The sequence below is a fragment of the Podarcis pityusensis genome, assembly GCF_964106645.2.
Source record: "Podarcis pityusensis genome assembly, chromosome: 7".
Taxonomy (NCBI): Eukaryota; Metazoa; Chordata; class Lepidosauria; order Squamata; family Lacertidae; genus Podarcis; species Podarcis pityusensis.
Window position 1 is genome coordinate 69,108,202 of NC_138031.1, and position 8,531 is coordinate 69,116,732.

General features: G+C 44.9%; 1 long non-coding RNA gene across 1 annotated transcript; it reads left to right on the forward strand.

Annotated features, from left to right (window-relative positions):
* Positions 1 to 571: 571 nt before the first annotated feature.
* LOC308482099 lies at positions 572 to 7,648 on the forward strand. The gene is made up of 2 exons (XR_013989003.1): positions 572 to 649; positions 7,386 to 7,648. It is a non-coding gene; the product is annotated as an uncharacterized lncRNA (long non-coding RNA).
* Positions 7,649 to 8,531: the final 883 nt, after the last annotated feature.

Sequence of the window (8,531 nt, forward strand, 5' to 3'; positions counted from 1 at the left end):
ACAACAACAATAAATTTTATTATTTGTACACCGCCCATCTGACTGGGTTGCCCCACCCACTCTGGGTGGCTTCTAACATATATAAAAACATAATAAAACATTACACATTAAAAGGCTTCCCTATAGAGGGCTACCTTCAGATGTCTTCTAAAAGTCAAATAGTAGTTTATCTGTTTGACATCTGATGGGAGGGCGTTCCACAGGGTGGGTGCCACTACCAAGAAGGCCCTCTGCCTGGTTCCCTGTAACTTCACTTCTCGTAGGGAGGGAACTGCCAGAAGGCCCTTGGAGCTGGACCTCAGTGTCTGGGCTGAGCGATGGAGGTGGAGACGCTCCTTCAGGTATACTGGGCCGAGGCTGTTTAGGTTTCCAGATTATGCACAGCTCTTCCCCAGGCTTTGATTATGAGAGCAAAAATTAAACATCTAATAGTCGAGATAGAAGTAACTGGGTAGTCAGGCTGATGGTTACTTGGTTGCAGAAGTTTACTGGCCATTGCTGTTGGCATGGAGATAGTCTAGGTTGAATGCAAACATGCCATTCTGATGTGTGATGTCACAAAGGGGATATGCTTTAAGTCTTGGTAAAGTTCAAAACAGTTAACAGTCAGACTGCATCTCAGCACTGTCAAGATGGATCTCCATAACAGGTCATGAATAGTTTTATTTGGGGGATATATTAACTTTTACTATTGGGGGAAAGTTTTAGATTAGTTTTCCAGTTTGTAACCCATCAAGCTGAGGCCAATAAATATACATTTGTAACCCTGTACCCATTAAATAATCAACTTTATGTGTGAATTTGGGACTGATTCATACAACCACATTTCCTTTCTCAAGAAAGGTTGGAGGGTATGTAATTTGAATGGCTATTGCTCTCTGCTGTTAGGGTGTTGTCAGCGGATCCTGGCTAATTGCCCAGGAAAGTATAAACAAGGAAAAGTTTCATACAGTTCTTTTTTATGTCAAACTTTACAGAGAGAGGCTATAGAACCCAGCCTCCTGGATAATGGTGTTGTCCTGAGTGAATCTCCACCCTCCGTCTCTCCCACTTGCTCATCTATTACTTCTACGGGTGCTGATACATGCCCTCTGTCTTTGAGCTCTTTGCTCTCCTACTTTTAAGGCTCGCCGGGTTCTGGGAGATGGTGGCTCTGGAATGCTTTCTTGCAACAACATGTCAGCCAGCTGCTGCTCTGGCTCTCCCATGATTTCCCAACTTTCCCCCTCCTCTGCCTCTGAGCTGCGACCTCCCCCAAACCCCTGTTGTAAATCTACATTGTCTTCCTCTTCCTCCTCCCTGGAAGGATCAGGATGGAGAGGCTGTCTCCACCATTCCTCCTCTGCCCAGTCTCTGAGACTACCTCCTCTTCAGCTGCTTCTTTTTCCTCTCTGGACTCAGCTATACAGCTCCAAATAAAACGTTTAAATGTGTTGTAAATATACAAATGTGACACCAGATGGCGATGGTGAGCTATGCCAAATGCAATGTATTTTTCAAAACGTTTCTTTTAATAAAAAGCATTCTCACAGCGTTCTTTATATGTGTGTAGATTGCACCTCTCTCTCACTCAAGCCTCTTGTGGCTCAGCATCAAACCATCCTTCATCTTCTGCCCTATCTTAAGTGACCCACCACCACTCTCCTGAGTCTGAGCCTTCCGCTTCTGATGCTTCCACAGGGGGTTCTCTGGCTAGGACCTCCCACCACTCCTCCCTGTCCAGCCAGTCCCTGACACAGGCTAAAGATCAGGCTCCAGTTCAGGCTGACAAGGGTCGACAAGCAAAGGTAAAGCCAGAGGCAGGACTGGCCCTACCATTAGATGGGATTGCAGCACTTAACAGGGGGGAACTGACAGGTGGTGATGATGATGACATAGAGCACCTTATAAACCCTGGAATTAACCGAGATCTGCTACACAGCACATACATTTCCAGCAGCTATGATCTCTCCAGCTTCAAGAGCAGAAATAATCGATACCTGTGTAGGATGGCCGTGTTCCACTGACCATAATAAAGGAAGCCAGACAAGCAGACTCCATTTCGGGTTTGCGTTTGCAGAGGTGGCTTTGGTTTCTCTTTGCCTCTTTCCTCATATTTCATGCCTTCATGCAATATTTACAACTGAAAGAAAACGTTCTATATCAGGAAGGAATGATAAAGGGATGCTTTAGCCAGAAATGCAAGCAAAGAGGAAAAGACTTGCCTCGCGCTGCAATGCTCAAGGGACTAACGGTCATTTAGAGAAAACACATCTCAGAAGCATCCGACAAAATGCAGCTCCACAACTCACTCGGCTCTAACCTGCCTGTTTATTTAGAGTGGATACGCGAAGGTTTGTGTCTGCCCGAAGAGTGTGGTCAGGAATATGGTCCTATAAATAGTTGGCAAGTGTAAAGCAGGCCACAGCAATGCTATGGGAGAACAGAACAGAACAGAACACACTGCTGCAAAATATGATTTTAATAAGCAGCACCAAGCTAAATCCCTGTACATTTCAAATTGTTCTTCGGAGGAAATTGTATCTGTTTAACTATTAAAGATTCCGTTCTTGTTTGCTGTTTGCTCAAAAGCCACAGTTTGCAAACTTGGCTAGCCTTGGCTACTGAACTGTTCAGTTAGAAACTTGCAGGGATTTAGCTCAGCACAGCTTATTAGAATAATCTTTTGCACCTCTTGCTGTTTACCACTCCACTTTGTCCCATCAAAATTAAATGTACGGAATTCAGCCGAGATATGCACATTCTGCGATGCCTGTTGGGGATTATGCATGATGGCCAGAGAATGTACAAAATTCAGTCGTTGTTTGCACATTTCCCATGGCCTGCTGGAGACTATAAATAAGTAAATATATTTATAAATAAATGGAATAAATGTGATCTCGTATCACATGACAGTGCAGATAAAAAAGAGCAAGGGAGGAATGAATTTTCAGGTGTAAGATTAAAGATCAGCACAGTCAAATCAACCAGTGGGTGTTCATTAAGTGTGATGGAGCCGTGATGTTCTATTCAGACATTTTACATGAATGTGTGACACCATTGCATATAAAGTGCTTTTCTTTCCTTGATTAGGTAGCACCATTTGGGATTATAGACCTCTACATGTGAATTCTATGGACTGCCATTTATTACAGCTGATACCATCATGACACCTGGTGACAAATAAAATGCTCGTGGGTGGAAGACATTAAAATAAATTCAAAATGAGGGAACAGCCAGAAAACACCCAAGAAGAACCCCAAGCATCTCTCCTGAGAGCAGTAGTGTAGCCTTATTAGACTTTACCGATGGTAGGGTGAGTGTTGCTCCCAGAACAGGGAGGAAGGAGTCAAATGACACCAAGGTTGATTCAGAGAAAGAGTTTATTCTGCTCTCCGGATAGCAGAAGGCACTTGCGTGGTCAGTTCACAGCAAGTCCAAAGAAATGAGAAATTTCATGCAGTATATATATCCTCCAGGCACCCTCTCCCCCCTTCCCCAGGAATCCAACCACGTCAGCTCATATACGCAAGCTGACATCCATGACCATAAACAGATATTCCTGTTCCGGTACTCTTGACCATAAAAGGTTGTTCCTGTTCCTATACTCTTATCTTGGGGCAGGAGGTCACCAACTCTAAGAACACTCCTGGCACCGTTCCCGGGTCTCTTGTCAGACCTGACAAGGTCTGTGCGTCTTTTTGTGGTCAGGATGTAAGATAAGACTCAGACGTGCCATCCCTGCTCCATGGAACTGGCAAGGTCATCCATTGCCGTCACGGACTGATAAAGGAGAGGGCTTTGAGCACTTGTTTATACAGCTGGGTTTCTGTTTATACATTGACTCAAGAGCTCAAGTTAATGCATTTTAGAAATGCTCCCTTGGAGAAGGAAAAATGAGGATTTTGGGTCCTGTTTCAGACTGACTGCACAGAACCCATTCCTTCCCCCTTCAGTAGCAACCAACATTTGCCTACGGTGATACTTTTAAATGCACACAAATTTAAAAACAAAACGGCAACTGAAAGCCTATGAGTTAAGATCATCTTGAAAGCATCTGACCAGAAACCCTATGTTTTTGTCATCTCCATGACCTGCATTTTTATACAACAGGAATTGGGAGTAACATCACCCTTATCAGTGTGATGGCAGGTGATTGGTTACCATTCTACAATTGCAGCACTGCTTTGTATTTAAGGTAGACTTAAGAACTGCACACCTGCAACCACAATGTGTCAACAAGGTCATAAAATGGAACATTACTTTTCTGAATTCCGACTTTCAGTTTTTTGAAAAGTGGCTCGGCAGGAAGAGGGGAACCTATGAGTACCCTGCTCATACAACTTAGACAAAAGTATGCTATCCCGAGAAGATACTCTCAGTGCACTCTCAGCACTAAAATTACAACTTACCCACCTGGGAAAGTAGTGTATTGTGCCTGGTTTGTTGTTGTGGTGGTTAAGGACTGAGGTGGAGGAAATAGATTTCAGTTACAAGGATCAACTCAAAGGGTAGCAATTTTTTGTCAGAAGAAATTACATGGACGCTATCAGCCCAGGCAGCATAAGCTGAAGCAGAGAAAGTTACCAGCTGAGTCCAAATTACAGAGTATTTGTCTGATGTTATTTAACCTTTCTGCAAAGATTGCTCCAAGTGTTTTGCTAGAAAGTGGAGAGGGTCATGTTGATGCTTCGGCCTCCCCCTTTATTATCTGGGCCGTACGGCACAACTCTAAACAAGGCAACACATTTACCCAAGCTTCCGTGTGCTCCTTTGCAACTTTGGGTTCAATTTGCTTCGCATCTCAAGGCGAAGCTCCCTAATTTGTGCTTTCTGAAACAATACGAGAGCCGCAAGGCAGCCATCCTTCCAAATTTGCACTTATTTGAAATTTGCAATGCCACATAAGCCAAATAATATATACACAAATGCATATACGGGGATAAAGCGTGCATTTTAAAAGTGCAAGAATCCATGAAAATAACAAGCAAAAATGTGCATGGAAATGCTGGTTATTTTTTTATTATTATTTAAAAAATCACTGGCTGATGTGAATGACTGGAAGGAGAAGAAACTGGGGAGAACTGAAAATGACAGATTTGGCCATCCCTAGGCTAGAGAGCTCCATTCTTCTCCCAAACCTGGCAGCCTTGCCTGCTGCTGCAGCAGAAACCTTGCATAGTCTCTTGCTCATGAAATGCAAGTGGAACATTGCAAGGAGTATGAGGGAGCAGTGGTATCAATGGCAGCTTTCTCCTTCCTGGGGCAATGTCATCACTGGAAGAGAACTATTCACCTGCAGACACCTGCTGCAGAGCCTGCCCTTCTATCTGGGTAACTGTGCTCCTCATCCCTATCTCCTTCAGTTTATAATGTACGTCCTTGTGTTACCCAGCTAGAGTGAAGACAATGTAGCTCTCCAGTTGTTAGACTGCTGCTTCCACTGGAGCAAGACAGTTTGAGCATCTTACGCCAGTGCTGGTTTTGACCCATAAAGCTTTAAACAGCTCAGGACTGCAATACCTCAAGGACCGCCTCTTCCCATATGAACCTACCCAGTCCCTGATATCATCTTTTCAGGCCCTCCTTCATGTGCCTCCTCCTTGAGAGGTCTGGAGGGTGGCAGCATGAGAACGAGCCTTCTCTGTAGTAGCTCCCCATCTATGCAATGCTCTCCCCAGGGAAGTTCGCCTGGCGCCTTCATTATACACCTTTAGGAGCCAGGCCAAAATGTTCCTTTTCAACCAGGCCTTTGATCGACATCCTATGCCCTTTTAAAATGTGGCTATTGGATTGTTGTTGTTTTTATTTTGATTATGTATTTTCGTTTCATATTTTGATTTTGTTCTGTGAACCACCCTGACACCTCTGGGTATTGGAAATTTAAATTCAATAAATCATCATCATATCATCATCATTCCTGACTGTTGGCCATGTTGGCTGGGACTGATGAGAATTGGAGCCCACCGATATCTGGAGAGCCACTGTCTCCAGAAACCTAGTTCCAATGCTAGCCTATCTTGTATCTGTGTCTTATTATGTATCCTCTGTAGGGTCCTTGCCAATGAGTGAGTGGACGATTCAGAGTCAAAGATGGAGAGCAGGTTTTGACAACCATACACAAATAAGTCAGGAAGCAAAATAGTAGGATCTGTATAAAGGATCACCAGTAATGACTTGGGATTCCCATTGGTATAAGGTTAAACATGTATTTTGTCCCTCTCCCTCTTGGTTGTTGTTGTTTAGTCGTGTCCGACTCTTCGTGACCCCATGGACCAGAGCACGCTAGGCACTCCTGTCTTCCACTGCCTCCCGCAGCTTGGTCAAACTCATGTTCGTAGCTTCAAGAACACTGTACAGCCATCTTGTCCTCTGTCGTCCCCTTCTCCTTGTACCCTCCCTCTTGGTAATCAGCCGCAATGCATAGTTGTCAGGCTTCAGTGAATTCTGATCCTCTCCCCTCTCACGGCAGACATCCAAGGAAGTAGACGAGGAAGTTCTTATCGAGTCTTTATTCAGTAATTCACAGCAAGAGGATCATGTACTCCGCCTCTTAGATTAATGGCGTTGCTCCAACTGAGCTCCTCCCCTCTCCCTTCCTAGCAACAGCACTTCCCTTTATGGTGGCCATCAGGGTTAATTGTCTCTGTGGCCTTTGCTCTTCCACTTTCAATGCATGCTAGGTTCTGGGAGAAGGGGGGTCAGAAATGCTCTCCAGTGATAATGTGTCAGCTGGCTGCTCTGCCTTTGTCTCCCCCTTTTCTCCTCCCAACTCATCTGTTCACCTGTCTCTGAGCTGTGAGCTTCCTCAAACCACTGCTGTAATTCAATACTGCCTTCTTCTTCTCTGGAAGGTTTGGGGGGCAGTCTCCACCATTCCTCCTCAGTCTTGTCCCCCTCAGTCCAGTCCCTGACATCAGTCTTGCAAAGCCAGATCAGCAATGCAACCCCATCCATGCCACCCGACCAGTCGCTACTGGGCCTGCCCCCTTCGTTTGCGTACCTCTGAATATTTCCCCGAAGTCTGAAAACACCATGCTTTGAGGAAACAGCTACCTATATTGTGTAAGCCATGGGTGAAAGAAAAAATAAGAAATAGAGAGAAGGATTCACTTTGAGCCCCATCAGCAGAAGGCATGTGTAAAGGCTTGTGCAATGGGGCTTTTACTACCCCTCCCCCACATGCCCCCATCTGAAATTAGTGTCGGGTGAGTGGGAGAACCCCTGGAACAGTGCAGGGAGGGGAGTGCTGAGATCATTCTGTCTGGGAGGCTGAAATGCTTGCACTGCAGGCAACGTTGAATTCCACCCAGAAATGTTTCCCTGGAACACTTATAAGGACATCCAGAAAAGGACACCTGGCCCCCAATAACAGCAAAATTGAATGGATTTGTTTTTTGGCACAGCTCCTGTTTCTGTTGATGAAGAGGCTGCTCAGTGGGGCATGTGCACTGGAAACATGTGGAAAGTTCATCAGTGACAAAGAGAGCCGAGCCTCATCCATTTCACCCAACAGTACTGTTTATGGCACAGATGATGAATGAGACTTGCTGACAATGATGACCTGGGGGGGCCTTTCGCAGAACACGATGAAGTACAATTAGTGCTCGGGGCTCTTGAAGAGTGCAATACAATGCAATAAATACTTCCTATGAAGTATTAAAACACATTTTTAAAAGAGGGAAAAGATGATGCCCTTAAAGGGAAACCAGCGGTGAATGTCCTAACAGCCTGTAGGACATGGGGAAATGTGCCTGGCTGGTGCACAAAATAAGATTGGGGGGGGGGGAGGCGACTGTTGTGCTCTTGCCCAGATCCCACTCATTAACTGCAATGTGTTTATTTATTTAAAATATTTGTGAATCACCCATAATCATAGATCTAACTGATTTACCGCAAAATAAAACACAGAATAGCTTGCACCGTAAATTAAACGGCAGAGTAATCAAAGTGACTAGATAAAATTAATGCCGTGGAAATGCTTGGCGAAATAAGAATGTTTTCATGACAGGCCAAAATCCAAACAATGTCGGTATCCAAACCACACTTCCACAGAGAAGATGTTCTGTCATGCAGGGACTGCTCTGCTGAATGCTCTCTTCTGAGTAGAGTTGGATTTTGGGGGCATGAGGCAACTCCAAACACTCAACCTTATTATCCCAGTGATCTATCCACCCTATAGGGAGTGGGACACTCTTTAATGTATAGTCAATTTGGGCTTGGTCCAGCCTCAAAAGGGATGAACCAGAGATGGAGGTGTGTGACCCCGTGATTATGGACAGACGACTTCCTGAAGAGCTTTGGGCATATAGTGACTGTTTACCCCTGACTAGAGTTTTGAATTATGGTGTTGGAGGAGACTCTTGAGAGTCCCATGGACTAGAAGAAGATCAAACCTATCCATTCTGAAGGAAATCAGCCCTGAGTGCTCACTGGAAGGACAGATCGTGACGCTGAGGCTCCAATAATTTGGCCACCTCATGAGAAGAGAAGACTCCCTGGAAAAGACCCTCATGTTGGGAAAGATGGAGGGCACAAGAAGAAGGGGACGA